Raw genomic sequence first — 22,375 nt, forward strand, 5'->3', positions numbered from 1 at the left:
AAACAGGAGTTACTCTATGTCACAGCTTTTGGTTCCAAATCTTCAATCATGCCTGTGTAATTAGTGTTTTTTCTAATTGTTTAACCTAATTTTTAAAAGACAGATGGCTAGTTTTTGCATTTTCTTGGTGACTATTGCTAAAAATACTAGAGCCCAGACTTGATCACTGGTTTCTATGATTCTATATGTTAAATTTTTTTTTTCCCAATTAAGAAGACTCCATTTATACTTAATTTATTGTATATCGGGATGCCTGGTTAGCTCAGCAGTTGAGTGCGTTTGGCTCAGGTCATGATCCTGGGATCTGGGATTGAATCCCACATCAGGCTCCCTGTGGGGGGCCTGCTTCTCCCTCTGTCTGTGTCTCTCCCTTTCTCTGTGTCTCTCATGAATAAATAAGTAAAATCTTTAAAAAAATGTATATCAATTATCTTACCTGTCTTCATAAATTATTTTTTATGATTCAATTTTATCTCTGCCATTGCCTTATTATTAATACCTTAAAACTTTTTTTTTGCTTATTTTTAACAATATACTTCTTTAATTAGCTACATTCTACCTACAATTATAATATTTCAACTGGTATAAAGACCTTACAACAGCATACTCCCTTTCTCCCTTCCATCTTTTTTGCTATTTTTCGAATACCTTTTATTTCACATATGTCATAAAGAAACAATACAGTGCTTGTTTCTATTTTTGCTTTAGAAAATCTGTAGTCTTTTAAAGCAATTAAAAACAAGAAAATTATCTTCTATATTTATTTTTAATATGTCCATTTCTGAAAATCTTTCTTTGTTTAGAATCAAGTTTCTATTTGTTATCATGCTCCTTTTACCTAAAGAGCTCTCTTTCATGTTTGTTGTATTGCCAGTCTGCTGGTAATAAATGTTCTTGGTTTCTGTTTGTCTGAAACAATTTTTATTTCTCTGTCATTTTAAAAGATATTTTCTCTGGTCCATAAACATACAGGTACACTGTAGTAACTTTTAATTATATATATATATATATATATATATATATATATATATATATATATATATATATATATAATGGGGATTGAGTTACTGGAGTTTTTTTTTTTTTTTTTTTTTTTTTTTTTTAGGGATTCTGTTTGGACTGATTTTATCTCCTGGGAGATGTTCATATGCTAATGGTAATACATGTTATCATGTATCTTGCTGCAGTTCTTCTTTTTTTACTCAGCATTTTAAAGATAATCACTCTACATCTTCTGTTTTTCATAGCGTCTGATGAGGAATCTGCTGTAACTCTTATCTTCCTTCCTCTGTATTAATTACATAGTATATCTTCCCCATCCCCTGATCTGCTACCTTTAAGATTTTCTCTTTATCTTTGACATTTTACTGTTTGATTATATTGTGTGTGTGTGTGTGTGTGTGTGTGTGTGTGTGTGGTTAACTTGCTTAGAAAATGTGCTGGAACTGTGGTTTGATATATTTTATTATTTTTTGATAACTATTAGCTACTGTCCCTTCAAATATCTATCTTGCTGTGTTTTTTCTCTCTTCTTATTCTGGAAATCTAGTCATTCCTGTTAGGTTATTTGCTATGTCCCACAATTTGGATGCTCTGTCCTGGTTTGTTTATATTCAATCTTCTCTCTCTTAATATTTCAGTGTGGGTCATTTCTGTTGACCTGTATTCAAGTTCACTAATTCTTGCTTTGGGCTGAGTCCACGGATGAGCCAGGTGAAGGCATTATTCATTTTTGTTATCATGCTTTAAAAATTCTAGCATTTCTATGTGACTCTTTCTGAGAGTTTCCAGATCTCTGCCAAAATTCACATTTCTTTATGTATATTTTCCATATGTTACATAGAATCTTTCACATACTCATAGTTTTTCCTGTCTGATAGTTCTAATACATGGCTATCTCTTAGTCTGGTTATGTTGATTGCTTTTTCTCTTGACTGTAGGGCTCTTCCTGCAGTGGTGGCTTCTGCTCTCTGCCAAATTTACATAACCTAGATTTTCTCCCATCTCTCATCCTACCCCCAGACTTACTAATAAGAACAAATTGGGTGCCATGAAAAGAGCCTGTAGGGGTGCAAACCCCCTTGTGTCTGTGGTCTCAAGGATTCCCTACTCTTATGCTAGCCCACACTTGGCTTTTAATATTCATTTAAAATTTTAGCTGGATTCTTCTTACATCTTCTTATGGAGGACTATCCCTTTCCTGTGCTTTCCTATAGTTGAGCCAATGCTTGTGTGTGCTCTCTTTTTCTAGAGGTTTCTATCTTTAGTTTCAGGCTTGTTGATTGCCCCTCTGACCTTTGCTCTCTGATGAGTTCAAGGAAATGACTGATTCTGTGGATGATCTAGCTTTTGAAAAAGATATATTACTAGAATAGGAATAATACTCTGTCCAGCCTTCTAAATTCTAGGGAGAAGCTGGAAGTGCCCTACTTGAGAAGACAGAAGGCAGATACATTTTCTTTATGGAATCTTGCTTCTGTTCAGTTTGGTGATCAAGGGAGTGGAGATTGTGCAGGTAGTCACAGCTGGACACCCCAGAGATTTCATGACTATTAAGAGATGGGGAATGAATGCTCCAATATTTCACCACTTGCCTTTTCAGCCTGTGAAGCTGTGTAGCACTGTCAGATGGCAGAACTGCCTTGAACTGCAATTATCCCCCATTCTAGTTCTTGACTCCACAGTGTGTATGTAGAGATTGAGCTCAGAGAACACATAAAATTTTGTGGTTTGCAAACATTCTTCCTAATAACATGTAACTAAAGTTTTCTCTGTACTGGGTATATAATCTTCTCAACACAGTGGTTGAAAAGTTTTTGGCATATAGGGACCAAGCAATTAGTAGAAGTGACTACAGTGGGCCATTTACATAGGGGATATGTAAGAGCAGAAATATATGGCTCTTTCGTTGTTTATTTTTCTCCCTCACATTTAACAGAGACAGGAGATCAGGTAAATATTTTTCTATTCTCGAAGCAACAGTTCTGATGTAGTGACGATTGGAAACAGATCCATTTCAATGCCAGAGTACAATAGGGAGCAGTAGGAACTGTGGCTAACTGGAGAGCCTGGGTTCTGTGTAAGGGGCAGCAGCTGCTACTCAGCTCCAACCAATCATTGACAGGTATGACTATAAGTTCAGTGATCCAAAAACCTCTGATATTCAAGATTGTTTGCTATCTGAATTGATATATTAGTCTTCCTGAGTTTTAGATAATGGCTCAGCTTTGAATTTGATTTTCTTTTAAATGGTATTCAGGAAAAACAAAATATATTGGTCAGCCAAATCAGTTGGGATTTCCAGTATATGTCCTGCCTTAACTCATTTATGGTAAAAAATATCAAATATAAGCTCACTGAGAGCATTTGATGCCTGCCATGTTCTCTGCTGTAGTCTCAAGAAATACTTGTTGTTGGCTGAGAGTAGACTCCACTTTTTTGCCTTGAGATTAGGCAAGTAGGCTAGATTCTTTGAATAGTGAGTGTATTTCAGCTGTTGTAAGTGTATGACCACTAAAAATACCAGAAAGCATTGTTCAGATGAGTACATCTTGTTTCCAGTGAGTAGTATGGAAAGCATGTGTCCCCCTAACAATCCCATCAAGTAAGTAGATGGTATTCCTAAACAAAGTCAACCTTACTATACTAGAGAGATTGTGGGGTTAAATCACAATATAATGAAGGTCAAAATTTACTTATTGTTGACTCTAACAAGAAAATCCTGAACTTAAAACGTGGTATGGTATGTTCATGTTCTGATTGCCTTTTTTTTTTTTTTCTCATTATTTAAAAAAAAAAACCAGCAGAAACTCACTGTGGATGATTGACTTTACAATTTTCCTCTCTTTATCCTTAAATTCATCTTCTTCCCAGAGACTTTTAGAAGAGATTATATGGAATTCTGTAAGCTTGTGGATTGTTACTCCCCCTGTGGGTAAAGGAGTAGCTTTGATTCAAAAGTCCTTTTGCATTGCTGGCTCGACTCCTGAACACTGGTGTAAACAGAAGGTGTCCTTGTCAAAAGCAATTCCTTAATTGTACTAATCACAAATTCTTGATGATCTGTTTTGGTAAATGTAAAAGGGCATTCAGAGAAATGATAAGGCACAGTATGTGCCTTCTGTGAGTTTATCAATCACAATTGAGAGGTGAAAGGAAGATACATAGAGTAATATGTGATACAGACAAGGTGTGATGTCAGTGCAGGATTTATGAAGGATGTAATGATCACAGAAGAAGCCTCTGATTTAATTTGCTTCTGTGCTTCCCCTCCCTTCACTATTTCTAGCAAATTGTTTGAGCTTTTTAGTTTTATACTTGAGTAAGTTGGCAAAAGTGAGTTGCAATGCTATCAGTTGTCACAGTGAGCCAGCAGACTTTAAAATCTATTAACCTCATATCTCAATCTGACATGTAGATTATCCTCAGGGGTGTGAGGAAGTGTGCCAGAGATCTGAAAAGCCATAGGATAAACAGCTTATCTCCCTGTAGATCTATATCTGTAGTTTGTGTGACAAGTAATTTAAACCATCCTTACTGTGTTAAAACTCACATGGCTGTATAATGACTTAACAGGCAAAATTTGCATTAATTTATTAAAATAAATCATAATTTATGAAAAATACAATTCCTTTGCCAGAAGTTTCACACTGATGGAATTGCTGTGGCCTCTTCCTCTTAGGGAGGGATGTTCATTTGGCTCTGCTGCTGTTAGGGATATTTGGAGGAGAATTTGAGAAGCTCCATTAGTTAAACCTCCTGTTGATGTTCTGTGTTTTTCTCTGGCCCAAGATAGGGTGGAAAGAGGCAGATACAGGAAAGTTTCTCTAGTCTGGATACTTGTATCCTTTCATAAAGAGGGCATAGGTAGAAGGGTGGAAAAGAAAGTTTCTTAAATCTTGTTATTTGGATCATGAATCCTTTTCTTAAAATGTGTACACACTAGGGGCATCTGGGTGGCTCATTCAGTTGAACATCTGACTCTTTATCTCAGCTAATGTCTTGATCTCAGGATTGTGGGTTTAGGCCTGGCATTGAGCTCCACAGTGAGCATGGAGCCTACTTAAAAAAAAAAAAAAAAAAAGTATACACATTAGATGTGAAGTGGAAGGTGAGTAGACTTGAGGTTTCTATAGATTTGATAGTTTCAGAGTGGCAAATGTATCTGAAAGGAACAGTTTAATCCTATTTTCATCTAGTATTTTTCATCGATACACCATGTTAACTTTCTGTGTTTTACCTGATTTTACAGATTGACTAATTTCTGTGGTTAGAATAAAGTCACTTATTTCCCCACTACTTTTAAACAGGAAAATAAGCCCAGCTAACCCTGCTAGTTTTGTCTGAAGCATTTATTTGCATGGAAAAACACTTCATTAGAAGTGGCAACTGAGTCCTCAGGGGACCTTCACTGCTATTCTTGTCCCACATTTATCAGAAAGTGTGTCTGATGGGAATTTGGATGACTAATCCCATCAGGAGGCTCCTTCTAGCAGAAATTTACATTTATACTTGTAAATATAGCAGCAATAATATCTCCTGAACCACAAGCCATCCTCTCTATAACTTCTTATGCTGACTTGAACTTAAAATGACATTAGGATGAAAGGATCATAGGTGAGAGAGATCATTTCTGCACTCCCAGTGTCTAGGGTAGATTGTCAGAAGTCAAGTTACATTTTAGGTGAATATGAGAGAATTATAGCTTTTAGAATACTATTTTTTAATCATGGAAGGTTTATTATATCCAGTTAAAATTTACTCTTGCTTAGATAAAGTGCTACTTGGTTGTGGCTTATTGAAATATTTATTGCTAATTAAGTTCTAGTTCTCAGGGAATATGCCCCAGTGTTCAAATATTTTTAATGCTTTCACTGTATCTGCAGCAAATTAGCTTTGATCTTGTTTTGGCGAGTCATCCAAACAAGCTCACTTAACTTACAAATATCCTTTTTTGTACACAGGGCATACACAACTGAAAATTGGAGTATGAGAACAGTATTTAATTTCTTTTATGTTAAAAAATATATTTATTCTATTGAGACAAAAAATATGTTCTGTGTTGTTCACTTAACAAACTTTTGCATTTATATTATTTCAGAACAAGGAGTCAGGCCTCCTATCTGCACAAATGAACATACCCGAGTTCTTGAAAGCTTCAGGAACCTAATAAGAGTTAGATTTCTTCATTTATTCAAGAGATCTTCTCGATGCTTCCATAACCTTGAATGCAGTTTTTCATATCACAGAATATAAGTAAAGATCTGTAAAGAACACAGTCCTGAAAGGAACACAGAGAATTAGTGTGCTTTAGTGACAATTGAAAGGAGACCCAAGTCTACTTTCTGGTTTCCTAGCTATTCAGATTCTTATCTTGGTGCTAGAGCTTGGCACAGGGGAAAGCAAATTTTTATTTTAGGTATTCAGTGAAGAATGTCACCAGTTCCAAATACAGGATCATTTTTTTCTATTTCAGAAAGGTTGTCTGGCAGCCTCTCCATTAGTAGATTGTCAATGACTGTATTTTCTCATTTCTAGAAATCGACTGGACTGAGTTTCAAATAATCTTGTTCACATAGTAAACAATACACTTTCATATAGTGTCCTATTATGGTTTCTATTCCTTTTTTAAAAAAATAATATGTGTTAAACATAATAAAAGGAACTTAGAGAATCTATTAAGTAATTATTTTAGTGTTTAGGGTGTCAGTCTTTATAGTGGACCCTTTCATTGTGTACCTTTAAGTTTATAATGAGCTCATCTTCAGTAAGTGTAGTTTTTCCCATAGTATTCCAAATTAGGTTCTGGAGGGATTTTATAGAATGGTTTTGCATTTGCTTCTGCTGTGACTGATGAAATTTCTTGTTTTGGAATTCTTAGACCATGCAGGCCATCCATTTCAACTATGATGTCTTGTAGAAGTAATTTTCCCCAACTCAGAGGTCCAGGAAAATTGGACATTTTCCTCTAGTAGGAAGTTTTTCTGGTCAATCTTTAGTGGACCGACTGTTCCATTGGGTTTTATTAGTTCTAGCTTGTCACCTCTTTAAGACCCAAGGCTACATCTTCTATTTCACTAAACACTAATCCCTGTTCCCAGAGGTACACTTTAGTTAATAACTCTTTTTCCTCTCCTAAATTGAGAGCCCACTATTATCACCTGAAAGCGGAGATGAGCTGTTATAGTCAGACGGGATTATTCAGTGGCACTTCCCAGGATATGGCATAGATTCCTTACTTATGCCTCTAGAGCCTTTGTATCTGTGAGGAAGTATCCATTTCCAGCTCCTAATGAGCAAGGACTTGTCCAGGAAAAAGAGTCTGAAAATCTGTTGTATTTTTGTAATACTGTACTCTGCACTTAGACACAGGGCAGAGTGTTCAGAGCCTGGAAAAAGTACATAAGGATGAACTCAAGTTCTTGCAAAAAGTAAGGACTTTTATCAAGGAAAATAATATTTAGGGCAGAGTATCATGGGATCAGAACAGTAGGGAGTGTGAGGAAGTAAATTGGCAGAACTTGGAAACTTGGACCATACAAGGAAAGTGAGTACTTCATAGAGAAATTATTCTCTTTTGGCATTCCAAGGTGAATTTTTATTCACTCTGTTAATTAGCTTCTTAGGAGGAGGCAGTGGAAACTAATAACAAAATTGTATTACTCGTCATGTTTAGTTGTCCCTGATATTCAAGGGTACCCTCTGGGAAATTATAGTTTGCCTCTTGTACTTTGAGCTAGATACTCTCAGCTGATCATTTTAATATTTTTGTAAAACCCCGAGTTAAAGAATTCCTCCACATTTTCTTACTGGCAAATGTCTGAATTTAGTAGCCCTGATCTAACTATTTCATTCAAGGAGACAGGTACGTAGAGTTGGGATAGCCACTAGCAGCCTTTATAGAATGTTCTGTTAATGGAGTTTAGATTGGTCCACATGTGTTAGCAAGATACCTGTGGATTCTGTCCAACTGGTCCTGAAAATGGTATGTCCTTGTAGCTCAGCAGTCTACAGATTTCAAAAAAATATGCTTGATATCATTACTAGCAAATGGAGAATCTGCCCTTGAATGGGCCTATGAACTGTTCATTGAAGGAGAAACATTGTGACATAGAAGGCAGTGGCTTTGCAACATCATGGATGACCATTATATTGAAAAGCTTTTTTAAAAAAGATTTTATTTATTTATTCAGGAGAGACACAGAGAGAGAGAGGCAGAGACACAGGCAGAGGGAGAAGCAGGCTCCATGCAGGAAGCCCATGCGGGATTCGATCCTAGGTCTCCATGATCATGCCCTGGGCCAAAGGCAGGTGCTAAACCACTGAGCCACCCAGGCTGCCCCTATATATAACATCTCTTTCCAACCTTGCATGTGGCTGATACTTTTCATTACCATTACAGAGCTTAAGGAAGTTTCATAGTTCAAGTCAAGGCAACTAAGAAACACAAAAATGCAATCAAGAATACCAGGGCAGCCCAGGTGACTCAGCGGCTTAGTGCCACCTTCAGCCCAGGGCCTGATCCTGGGGACCCAGGATCAAGTCCCACGTCAGGCTCCCTGCATGGAGCCTGCTTTTCCCTCTGCCTGTGTCTCTGCCCTCCCTCCCTCTGTGTCTTAAAAAAAAAAAAAGAATACCAGCAGTTTCTAAAGAAACTGAAGTCACATTATAGTGTAGTGTAGTTTCAAAGAATTAACATCTTTAGAGAAGGCGGATCAAAGAACACAGCTTTTGAGATCATGGATACTTGCAGAAGTTACATATTCAATTCAGTTTATCACTTTTCACTGAATTGCTGGATATCCCATTAGAGTTACTAAGTATATAACTCCAAGGAAGGATTTTGGATTCTTGACTTCTAGAAGTACACAGTAATATCTTTGTGTTGTTCTAAGTCACTGTATGTTGTAAGTTGTTACAGCAGCCATAGGAAACTAATATACCAATAGTAAAATATATGTCACTTATTTTGTATATTATCTATCTTCTCTTGCTAGAATATAGATTCCAGGAGAGCAGAGAATTTTGACTATTTTGTTTCCCACTGTGGCCCTAGTGGTTTGAACAGAGCTTGGCATAAAGCAGCAGGCTTTCCATAAATATTTGTTCAGTAAATGCCATGGTGGCTTGGCTATCCACACAGAAGGCTTGGAAATTCCACCAACATGCCTATCCAGGCAGTTACGTTCATTTATTATTCCTTTCACTTGCAGTAGGATCACACTAAAGTTTAATAGTCACTACTTCCCAGTGTAAATTGTATGTATTTAACTTATTTATAACTATCATCTGCTAAATATGTAGGTTATTTAAGTTAATTTCAGTTAAGTCTCTTTTATTTATATTTCAGATGTGTGTGAATATTTAAATAAACTGATCTATCCCTACCAAGGGAAGTACTTTTGAGATTTCTGGGCAATGATACAAATAAGCTTTAAGCCCAAAAAATTTTTGGAGTAATATTATTTTAAAATACTTTATCAGTTATAACTATGTCTGTCTTGCTTAGAAAAGTTTAGCTGGGTGTATTTTTCTCATTGACTCACTTCCATTTTGAGTGTTGTTGATAACTCAGGGGAAGACACCTGCTTGTTTGCTTGTTTTGTCTTGTCTTTTTTTTTTAAGTTTTTTATTTTTTAAATTTTATTTATTTATGAGAGACTCACAGAGAGAGGCAGAGACATAGGCAGAGAGAGAAGCAGGCTTTCTGCAGTGAACCCAATGCAGGACTTGATCCCATGACCTCAGAATCTCAACCTAGCCAAAGGCAAGCCACTCAACTGCTGAGCCATCCAGGCACCCCTCTTTTTTTTTTTTTTTAATTTTTTTTTTAATTTTTATTTATTTATGATAGTCACAGAGAGAGAGAGACAGGCGCAGTGACACAGGCAGAGGGAGAAGCAGGCTCCATGCACCGGGAGCCCGACGTGGGACTCGATCCCGGGTCCCCAGGATCGTGCCCTGGGCCAAAGGCAGGCGCCAAACCGCTGCGCCACCCAGGGATCCCCAGGCACCCCTCTTTTTTCTCTCCTTTCTCTTGTCTTCTCTTCCTTTTCTTTTTTCTTTTTTTTCTTTTTGTTGTTGGTTCCCTGGTAAATCTAAACATTTCCTGTGGTAGAGCAGAGTTTGCAAGCATGCTGGTAATTTCTTCTTCAGCAACCCATCCTGGATGTTTTGCAAAAATCAGCTCTCTTTGAATGGCTCTGTGCTGTCAGATGAGAACCAAGAGAGTATAGCCCACAGTTGAACAGAATAAAAACTCCGGCAATTCCTTTGAGGAGCAATGTTGTTTGCCAGCTATGGCACCCCTGTCTTTGTTTCTGGACTCTTTCCCTCATAGTTTATTTTACTGGCCCTCTGCTAGAGTTTGGCATGCATTAGCTAAGAACCTTTGATTTAAATATAGCTTTCATTATTTTGACATGTATCCTGCTTTGAACATTCATTGCTTCAGTATGTTATGTTGACTGAAATAATGCTATTCTTCTTTTGCTGTTTTCTTTCTCCCCCAACATGGATCTTTAAAAGCCTTCAGACAATGTTGCAATATTTATTATTGTTCAATGAACTTAGTGTGCTATGCTGTTTCACAAATTGGTTTCCAACTGTTTTTTCTCATCTTTTCCATGTAGTTTTCTTCTGCAATAATTGCATTGTTGTGTTTTATTACAGAAAGTCTGGTCCAGTATAAATTGGACAGCCTTCCTATAATCCTTACCTTCGACAGCAAAGACATTTACAGTTTTGCCCAGCTTCTGTCTGCCTTGTTTACCAGATGTCCTCCAGGGCAGCCTTAACCCAAAGCCTTTGGAATTAAAGGGCTTTGTTCTTATTAAGGGGAATCAGGGATGTATGGAATGAGACACATATACAGACACACCCCTGAACCCTGTTAGAGCAACTGTAATTCCCATGTATACAGAAAATGGAGCTGTTTGTGGAACATGAGCTTGGAGTTTCCACATGTCTGCCATTAGCTGCTACCCTGCTCCCAAGAAACTGAGGTCTCAATTCACCATGGATGCTGCACTCAGTAAGGACATCTTACACAGCCCCTGGTTTTATCTGCTTTGTTTCTACAGTACACTGTTTCAGCTTCATGGACATGCAAGTGAGGATTGTTTATGAGTTTTGGAAGTGCATCCTAGACTATGATCCCTAGAATAATTTTATTATCTTCATATTTCATTATGGGTAGAGTCAGTGGAGAAGTCGGCTGTGGGACAGCTGAGATACCACTTCCATTGGGATTTTAATTAGCTTAGATGTGATTTATGAGGATGAACGAAAAAGTTCATCCATAAACAATGCTCTGATTGAATTTAGCGAAGTGCCACATTAAACTGGCTGTATCTAATGCCAAGTTGACATATTTGCAGCATTTTGGTTTTCATTATGTTTTCTTAAAACTGATAACAAAAGAGCAAAACTGTAATAAAGAACCTCTCCAGACCATATCAGACCCCACAGTTGTGTACATGACAGGCAAGACAAATGAATTTTATAGTTACAGCCTCATTTTGAACCAAGTAAAACAATATGTGGGAATTATTTGGGGCTGGAAGAAACTCGTGATTCCAAACATTGAGTGTATGTATGTCTGAGTAATATTCAGTCTATATCTAAATGTGCCTCACTATGTGTTATGGGTTTAATTGTGTCCCCCCAACCCCCCAAACTAATATTTGAAGTCCCAACCTCAAGTTCCTCAGAATATAACCTTTTCTGGAGATTGGATCTTTACAAAGGCATAACCAAGAGGTCACTCATTGGGCCCTAATTCAATATGACTAGAGTCCTTATAAAAAGGAGAAATTCACACACTGACGGACACACATAGATGGGACTTAAAGTGAGGAGGCATAGGAGGAAGACAGTCATCTACAAGCCAAAGAGAATGGCCCGGGACAGAGCCTTCCCTCATATCCCTCAGAAGGAACCAACCCTAGCCTCCAGAATGGAGACCATAGATTTTTGCTGTTTAAGATTCCCCTCTGTGGTACTTTGTTATGGCATCTCTGGAAAACTAATACATCATGGCAAATTCTCTCTTCCCTACCGGGAGTTGGCTAGATTGTGGATTTTTGGTGCCAACCCCCCTCCCGGTATGTGTTGTATTTTTATTTTTAAATTACTGTCTCTATTTGATGGCAGGTAGAACAGATGAATGCTAACTGTATTAATTATCTATTGTTGCCTAACAAATTAGCCCCAAACTTAGCAGTTCAAAACAAGGAACATTTATTATCACTTATAATCTCATTATTATCAGTTATTATTCATTATCTCACCATTTCCATGGGCTAGGAACCTAAATGCATCTTAGCTGGGTCCTCTAGCTGAGTCTGTCATAGGGTGCGATCAAAGTGTTGGAATGCAAAGTCTCCTGGCTCAACTGGAGGGAATCTGCTTCCACACTTGTTCATATGGGTGACAGCACCATTCACTTTCTTTTTCCTGGCTTCTGTTTTTGTTGTTGAATATCAGCTCTCAGCCTGTCATTCCTTGGAGGGCAATCTTTGTTTTCTTCTCTCTTTTTAAGATTGTCTTTGCTGTTCTCAGATTTTACTTTGACTTGTCCAGGTGTGCATTTTTATTTATAAAATTTCCTTGGGATTCCTGGGAAGTCTGGAATTTGTACATTGATGCCTTTTACCCAGTCTGGGGGGGGGGGGGAATCTTCTCTTTTCATATTATTTTCTCTGCCCTATTCTCTTTCTTTTTTCTGGGACTCAGAAAATATTTTATATTGTATCCAGTCTCTACATTTCTAAGCTTCTCTTTCATCTTCTGCAGCAGCTTGTTTTGCTGTGCAGTTGCCTCTCCAACCATGTTCAATCTGCTGTTTAACTCGTTTACTGAGTCTGTACTTTCCGTTATTTTATTTTCCATTTCTATTTTGTTCTTTTCAAGCCTATTGGATCACTTTTTATGGTAGTATTTTATGTTTTATTCCTTTAAACATAATAAACAAGTTGCTTTAGATTCGGTATCTGATCATTTCAATATCTGAAGCTTTTGCAAATCTGGTTTTTCTCTTTATTTTAATTCTGCTTCATAGTATCTAGTTTCTTGCATGTTTGCTGATTTTCTTTGACTTGTAAAATATGCTTCTTCTTTGGAAATTATTTTGAAAAGTCTCTAAGGTTTAAGAGGGAGGTGTGTGCGCAGAGAGGAATTGCACTTGTTCTGCTGAGTACTTGGGACCAGGTGTTGCTGCACAAAATGCTTGTAACCTTTTATGCAATAAGTATGGAAATTGAGAATGACATTTGGAAATTTTTATAGTAATTTGACATTGTGACAGCATCAATCTGCTGTATTCGTCTCTTTATTTCCATATAATTTCTTGTAGTTCATTTTTATTGTATTTTATAAAAGTATGAGAGTTCCCATGGATTGGAAATGAAACAAACAGCCCAGCTCTTTACCATAGGTAGTTTTAGAGATTCTGTTTTGAGCCAAATTGATAGCTTAACATTAATTTGGACTTCCAGAAGATATGAATTTGGGTTGCAAATCCACATGAATGGCAGTTTTTCTTACAGCTTTTCACTGTTTGTTCCTTTGCTACTTTTCTCAGGATCCAGAGTAATGTCCTGGTGTTCCTTTTATGGTGCAGATTTGCTATGAGTCTATTTTGCCTCAAATTTACACTAAAGGTAGAGTATTTTGGAGATCCCAGATTTGAGGTAGAGGGTCCTTTATTTGATTTCCCACCCTGAATGAGCCCTGTTTTTTCTTTTTCTTCTATCTCCTTCATCTCATAGGAAGAGAAACTAAAACTTAAATCACCAGATTGACCAGACGCCCTCAGGGAGACATGGCATTAGTGTTCTGTTATTTCTTTTTAATTGTCGGCTTTCCTTTGATTTTGGCCTGATAAATTCACATTGTTTTGTCAGCCTTTGATATTAAAAAGTATATATATCCTTTTAACAAATACTGAAAGAGGCTCAGTGAGGTTAAAAGACTTGTTTAGGTTTTCAGTTCAGAATGCAGTGTGAATCTAAAACTAGGTCTGCTGAGTTTCTTTTAGTGTTCTTCTCAGTGCACTCAGTTATAGCAGGATTTTTTGGTTTCCCCTAAGATGGTGACACCTACGGGTACATATCGCTCACCTGATATTTACTTCAGGTGCAGAAATATAAAATAGTACCACATATTGCCAGGAGATATGTGGAAAAATGGGTACTTTCACCTATTACTGGTGATAATATGAATATTTATAGACTTTTTAGATATTAATGTCTATAACTATCAAAATGTTAAACATACATACTCTTTGACCCAGCCATACCATTTTGGAGCTCCATTCCCTAGAAATGAAGCTCAATATGTAAAGACCAATGCTCCAGGGTATATACTGAGCACTGTTTAAGCTGACAAGAAACTGGAAACAAAGTAACTGCCCTTCAGCAAAGGAGTCCTTGAGTAAATTAGAATATATTGGCAATATGGCATATCATATCATGCAGCCATTTGAAAGAATGAATTTGAATGTATCAGTTGCTGTATGGGAATTTGTACGTGTTTTATTATTACGAGAGAAAAGCAAGAAGCAGACAGGTATGTAATTTCCCATTTTTATAAAGCAAAGGCAGAATTTGTGTGTGTGTGTGTGTGTGTGTGTGTGTGTGATTAATTCTGAAGAAAACTATGGAAAGAAATATTCTAGATCCTTCACATGGGTTACTAGGTAGGGCTGTGGCAGCTCCATGGAGAGTAGGGGGGAATGGTTAGGGGCTAGGGATAGAAGATAAATGAAACAGCAGACACACAAACCAACTACTAACACACTCCATTAGTATATATAAGATCACATTTCAGCATTATGTAAATTTATATGTGTATATATGTATAAGCATATATATTCATATATATGAAAAAATTCATATATATATGAAAAAATATATATATGAAAGTAAATCGACCAGAAAGACATTTTTTAATGCAAAGAAAAAGTGTTATGGTGATTAGCCTGAGGCTTCAGAAGAGAGAAAGAGGCTATCGTTCATCTCATTGCCTTCCAGGTGGTGGGAGTTGACAGGAGCTGTCTATGCATCTTGTCTGAAGCTTTGTCTGCCTGCCTGCCTTCTCCCTCCCAGCTCTTCATACTTCCCTGTTAATAGCAGACAAAACCTCCAATGTACAACTTTCTAGGGAGCACTGTGCACAGCCCTTGGAGTATTATTTAAGTATTAATCTTTGCCACACATAGTCCATATATTGGAGAACATCTGATAAGGATTGAAATGCTACCTCATGCACTTGATAAGCATACACTGAGTGCTAGGTACCATGCCAAGCACTGGGCTTACACAATCAAATAATATGGAACCCTTGACTCCAACTGGCTCCTTGATTTGTTTGGAATTTACAAGACACCCTTAAAATGGAACATTAAAAACAAAACAAACAAAACAGTTTCCTTAAGAAGCTATCAAGTATATTTTACTCACCTTTTGAAAAAGAAGAACATGGAGTCTTTCTTTCCCATCATTCTCCAAAGTGGTGGTGCTGACCTTGGTTGAAAACAGTTTTCATTGTTACTACATTTATTCCTCTATGTGCAAAGACAAGATTGTTGCTTACTTAGCTTTTAATAATGCAGAAGCAGGTATTGGACTATAGACCAGTTTCTCTGCCATCTGAGTGCAGTACACATGCCTGTTCTAATCAAGAGGATAATGCACAAGTTACTGCTTTATTTCTGCTTCCATTTGTAGAATCTTCAAAAACCCCTAACCCCCTCTAAAAAAATACCTCCTCCAGAACCTCAAACCAAAAAAACAAACCCCCAAAGCTTATAAATGGCTGGAAAGTGTTAAGAGTTGAGAAACTCTTAGCAATTTCAGTATCCTGTCTCTTATCCTTTCAGAGTACAGAAACATACTTTAAGATTGGGATTTCCAGGGTGATAGCTACAGAAACTTCAGTGTTTGTTCACACACACACACACACACACACACACAGCTCTTCCCTTTGGCTACAACATGTTGTCTTTAGGATCTTTGCATTATCATGTGAGGACACTGATCTAATCAGCGTTTTCAGTTTCAGGTGAGGCATGTGAGTACAGGAAGGGGAATGACCTGAACAAAAGCTCATACAGTGATACAGATTAAGGAGTTAATTGCACACATTTTAAAATTGTGCTGTCCAGTATGGTAGCCAGCAGCTATATGGGGCTACTGAGCACTTGAAAAAGAGTGAATCTGAATTGAAATGTGACATAAGTGTAAAATAGCACATAGATTTCAAAGACTTATGACAAAGGAAATGTAAAGTGTCTCATCAGTAATTTTTTTTTAAGATTATTTATTTATTTGTGAGAGACACAGAGAGAGAGGTGGAGACACAGGCAGAGGGAGAAGCAGGCTCCCTGCAGGGAGCCCAATGCGGCACTGGATCCTGGGACTCCAGGGTCATGCCCCAAGCGAAAGGCAGATGCCCAATCGCTAAGCCACCCAGGCATCCCTCATCCATAATTTTTTATATTAATTGCATGTTTAAATGATAATATTTTGGATATATTGGGTTAAATATATTAAAGTTAGTTTAACTTGGTTCTTTTTTTAAAGATTATTTATTTGAGAGAGAGCATGTGTGCATGTGCACACACACTTGGACATGCACACAGTGGGGAGAGGAAGAGGGGGAGAGAATCTCAAACCTACTGGATCTGAGTGCAGATCTGGAACCAGGCTTGATCTCACAATCCTGAGAGCGTGACCTGAGCCAAAACCAAGAGTTGGATGCTTAACCAACTGTGCCACCCAGGCACCCCCAACTTGTTTTTTTTTTTAATTATTATTATTATTATTATTATTATTATTATTATTATTATTATTTTACTTTCATTTTTAATTTTTGAATTATTTTTAATTTTTTAAAGGTTTTTATTTATTCATAGAGAGAGAAGCAGAGATATAGACAGAGGGAGAAGCAGGCTCACTGTGGGGAACCTGATGCAGGACTCATCCCAGGACCCTGGGACATGACCTGAGCCAAAGGCAGACTCAACCACTGAACTACCCAGTTGCCCTTGTTTCTTTTTTAAACGTACTTACTGGAAAATTTAAAATTACATATGTTGCTTACATTACATTTCTTTTGGGGAACGCTGCTTTAAACACTACTGAGTCCTCTCAACTGAGTGCACCTGAGGTACTGTGTCCTACACCATTCATTCATTCGTTAGCAGAGGTTACTTTGTGTGAATTTGTATGATTGTTTTGGTGGTTTGTTTTCAATCTGTTGTCTTTGGGGAAGTATCAAAATACTTTTTAATCACTGAAGGAATTGTCTTGAGCAAGTCAGAGGTTTAAGAAAATGGTTCACTCCATCAACAGATCAGAATGCCAGGCACAGTAGCTATACCCTGAGGGGTATTCAAGGAGGGAAACAGGCATGGCCAGCTGTTGTCTATATGAAGAGGCCCGGACACTGGAGACAAGTGCGCGGCACAGCCTGAACCTCATATTTGTTGATTTTTAATGCTCCTGCTCTCCCTGGCTACCTCCATCACATTCTGGGTGTCTCTGCTCTAGGACATGGTATAGGACCCTCATCATGTGGTTTCTAATGCTCTAGGTCCTCCTCCTCCATATCCCACTCGGCTCTCCTACATCTGGTGCCATGGGCTCTAGGCACAGGATCGCAGACCTCTGTGCTGACACACATCTGCTTCTTTTTACCATGTTTTTCCCTTTTCCCAAATGATCTATTCTCATTTGTTCCTCTGGAAAATTCAGGATATCCTCAACATTTAGATCAGGCAGCTTTGCCTTCCCTTCTATGCCAGACTTCATAGACTGTTAGGGTCAGGGAAATCTCCCAAAACTTTACTACTCAAAGGGTCAGGGAAATCTCCCAAAACTTTACTACTCAAATCTCCCCAAACTTTACTACTCAAATATCATGGAATGCTGGCAGTAACATCACCTGGGAGGTTCACAGAAATGCAGAATCTTCAGCCTCGAGGCAGACCTTCTGAATCAAATCTTCATTTGAACAAGATGTCCGGGTATTTCCGTTGCACATTGGAGTTTGAGCAGCAATGCCTTAGAGCACTGATGCATGCTTAATGATAACATAGACTGTGTTGTAACCTTTTTTGGAATGATCAGCATCCTCCACCAGGTTGCGGTCTGAGGTTAGAGCCAATGTGCTTTATCTGTGCATTGACAATGCCTAGGAACTTAGTTGTTATTTAATACATGTGCCTAATGAGATAAAAAGACATGGTTTCCAGTGCAAAGGGCTCAGCCTAAATACAGATTTTGAAGTCAGATGTGCATGCTGAGGAAGTAAACTTTTGCAAGTGCCTGGGATTGACCAGGGAAATTTTGTACAGCAACAAAAAAAAGAGAGTTCTGATTATAAACAATGTCAGCATTTAGGAAGAAGGTGGTATGGGAACCGAAAGACGGGGATGCTATTGAAGTAGACGGAGCAGGGATCAGAAATATTGAGGGCCAGACACAGTGACAGTAGGAGAAATGCTCAAGAAGGAAGAGATACTCAATAATGTAAAAAGCCTCAGGTCAGTGACATTCAATGATGCTTAAAGTTTTGGGTTTGCAATGAATTGGAAAGCCTCAGACAGGTTAACAAGGCTTTCATTGTAGTTGTGTGTGAGGAAGAGTGCTTGTCATGGACCAGAAAGTTAATAGCAGGTGATGTGGTGACAGTTGGCAATGTAGGGCATGAGGAATTAGAATCCTAGTTTGAAGGGCAATGGAGGGTCTAAACAAGTATTTTCTTAGAAAGCAGAAATACATGTCTTCTCTATTGGATTATAAACCCCTTACAGCTGTGCCCACATCTTAATGGTGTATTTTCTCAAGATGCCCCTTTGATAATACATTATCTGTAGGAACCCACTATCTATGTTTTAACTTATAACGGATTGCATGAAAGATCCAGGGAGTAAAATAAATATGATTGTAGAAAAGAAGTCCAAAAAAAGTGAACAGTTAAATGACTCATTCAAAATTAGATAAGAGGACATTTCAGGGAGTATAGCTCCTCTGTCTAACTGAGGCCCATACTAGAGTGAGGCAAGCAGGGCACTTGCCTCAGGCACCTCCTTACATTTTGCACCCGGAACACTGCCTCACCCAACTAACTGAAGTAGTTTTCTTTGAGATAACTGGGTTGCATATCATTTGGGACAGTTGACATTTTGCAAGTTTTTCAGAAATTTAGTTCTTTCCTCGTTAGTATTCTACATCCTCTTAGCTCCAAACCGAATATTTATTTCATGCTATCTCATTTTTTATCATGAGAAGATAAATTTTACGACTGAGAATTTTTTCCAGAAGAAATTAACTACAGAAATAACCAGCAATTTTTAGTATATCTGCATCGGGGAACAAGGCCATGTTATCTCCAATTAACTAACGATGAGCTTCTTTTGTTAAGCTGTGTAATGAGTAATTTAGAGCTTTTAGTCTATCTTGGGAGGATAAAATGTTCCATGATGTGCAGGGTAGGCTTGCTCCTAAGAGACAAATTTAGAAAACTGTTCAATTTCATGATAAAGGCTATGTTTACACTAGAGGGAAAAGTTGAATATTTGGAAAATGTGTGCAGCATTGAGATGGAATTTCTTCAGTTGTGCTGCATGCTTCATTTTTCTCTAAACCCCCATTTAGCTTTGATTACTATAAAAACAAAGCAGCAGGTTACAGAGGTTTTCAAGGAGTTTGAAACCTGAGGGAAAATATTGTACTATTCCTGGCAAAGGTAGGCATTGCCACACTTCTTTGATCACGAGGAGAGAAATCTTGGAAAGGTGTTTTAAGCAATTTCCGAGAACATATTTCCCTGAAATATCAACAACAAAATTCCTATTAAGGAAAGAAGATCATAATGATTTTTTTTCTCCCTCAACAAATGTGGCCTTAAGATCAATGTGGTCGTATGGCTTTAAAGTACTTTAAGAAACTAAGATTTCCCTTCTCATCTATTTAAATATTTAAAGGTGTTCCTTTACAACCTAGCTGTAATCATTTTTATTTGTAGCATTATGATGTTATCCTTGATCACTGCTACATAGTCTACAAAAATGGAGGATTCTTCTCAAAGTTTGCAATTATTAGTTTGTTCATATGCCAGCAAAGAAGAAGCTGTCCATAAATGGAGGTAAGGGGCAAGGGATTGCTGGGAGGGCATTTGAAAGAGAGATTGGATGGGAGAATTATAGATTCATGTAGAAAACTGATTGTAACAGGGAGTGTTAGCCTGTTGAATGGATGGATCCAACTTTCTGAGGAGATCATGAACATATGTGTAGAGGTTTGTGAAAAGAAAAGCAAGGTGGAGAGGTAGTATGTGAGCTCTCAAGAACTGAGAGGGCCCATCAGCAAACAGCAGTTTGGCCTCAGTTCCTGACAGGCAAAACAAGAGTCATGGTCACTGACTTTCTGCTTCAGTAACCTTTAGTACATGCATCAAATGTCAGAGAATAACCTTGCAATTTAATTTAGTTGTGGTACTTCCATCTCCCCTATTCTGAACTGGATGAAAAGGCTCACTTACCAAGCTAATAAATAAATTAATGGTGTCGATAGTCTGGTAGTGATATTGTTGGCCAAAAGAGGAAAGAAGACTATGATTAACAGAAGAGGTGACTCTCAGCAGGAGAGCTATAGGTAGAAAGAAAAACGGGAGGAAACTTATATAAAGGGGTGATGCAGGGAGGGATGATGAGTGACTGTGAGCAAGCCTAAAGCATCAAGACAAGTTGCAACGGATATGGGAGCAGTATAGGAAACTGAAAAATCAGCACTGCCATCCTCCATGAGATAAGGAGGTTGAGGGGTCTCATGAGGGACAGTGTGAGTGGCTGCAAAGTAAACACTGTCAGCAGATATCACACCTCTAGATCCTGAGCTGCGTCTCATGAATTATTATAGCATCAATTTCCACATCCTGGTAAATTCCACATTCCTTCCAGTGGCCCACCAGGTTCTATGAGCTCTGGCCCAGTGTGGTAGGCAGACCTTACGTATGATCCTGGATGATTCCTGCCTCCTGAGAGTCATAGCCTTGTGTTATCCTGACCCTTTGAGTGTGGGATGTGACACTTAATTCCCCAAAAAATAGAATACAGCAAAGGTGATGGGATGTCACATCTATGGTTGGATTATCAAAAGACCTTGACTCTGTCTTGTTAGAAAAACCTCCCTTGTTGCCTTAAATAGAGGAAGCTGCCATGCTCGAGAGGCTTGTGTGATGACGAACTCCGATGGCCTTCCATGAATAGCAGCAAAGAACTGAGGTCCAGATTGACAGCTCCTAAGGAACTGATTCTACTAACCACTTCATGCAGATTCTTCCCTAGTCAAGCCACCAGATAACATCACAGCCCTTGAGATGCTCTGAATCAGAAGATGCAGTTAAGCCATGCTCAGACTCCTGACCCACAGAAACGGAGATTATAAATATGTGTTGTTTTGAGTTACTGAACTTTATGTAATTTGTGCCACAGCAATAGATAATATAATTTTGTGTATGGTCAGTTTCTCCCCCCAACCCCACTAGAATGTAAACTAATTTTTTAAAAAAAGAGTTTTTTGTCTGTTTTTCCCCCACCAATGTATTTATAGACCCTATAATCATGCCTGACACACAGTACTTGTCCAGTGTACTTGTTGAATATACTTGTCGAACATCCAGTATACTTGTCAAACAAATCAACATACTTGTTGAACAAATGTCCAGTGTACTTGTTGAAAATCAACCTGTATTCTGGAATAACACAGTTAACCTATATCTTTCACAAAAAAAAAGCCAAAAACTTTCATACGTGAGTGAATTTTTTTCTTTATTAGAATGTATATATACATACAATATTAGTTTAAACACCTGAATATCAACATATGGATACAAATACACACACATATATTACAAATACATGCGTCTAAATTGAACATCAATACACACATTTTCACTTTGCACATGAAAGAACAAGTGCAACAAAGGCATTATTTAGGATTTCACTTTCCATTGTTCTGTTTCACATTCATTATGGTCTGAGTTTCCAGAGAGTACCTATGTCAATGGAAGCCCAGATAGAGGATGTGGAAACTACTTTCCCTTCAAAAGAAATGCCTTCAAAACACAGGCTGTCCTGGGTGTTTAAATACCTTTCCATGAAATAGCTCTCTCTCCTGTTTCTCATTCCATTCATCGTATTCTTCAGCTGCAGAATTTGTTTCTTTCTATGATTTCAGTCCCTCTGTTAAACTTCTCATTTTGTTTGCATGTTGTTTTCCTGATTTCATTGAATTTTCTGTGTTTTATTCTAGCTCACTGAGCTTAAACAACTATTTTGAATTCTTTATTGGGCAAATAACGGACCTCC

The 22,375-nt window shown here is 37.8% G+C and overlaps 1 long non-coding RNA gene across 3 annotated transcripts in view; it reads left to right on the plus strand.

Moving 5' to 3' along the window:
* The window catches only part of LOC144308088 (uncharacterized), a 478,315-nt gene that overhangs the window by 241,874 nt on the left and 214,066 nt on the right, over positions 1–22,375 (plus strand). The window contains exon 16 of one of the 3 annotated variants that reach the window (XR_013374734.1): positions 20,032–20,151. The exons of the other annotated variants lie outside the window; for them this stretch is intronic. This is a non-coding gene — a long non-coding RNA (uncharacterized LOC144308088). The remainder of the gene's footprint in view (positions 1–20,031; positions 20,152–22,375) is intronic. 3 annotated transcript variants of the gene reach the window in all.

The sequence above is a fragment of the Canis aureus genome, chromosome X (assembly GCF_053574225.1).
Source record: "Canis aureus isolate CA01 chromosome X, VMU_Caureus_v.1.0, whole genome shotgun sequence".
In the NCBI taxonomy this organism is placed as follows: Eukaryota; Metazoa; Chordata; class Mammalia; order Carnivora; family Canidae; genus Canis; species Canis aureus.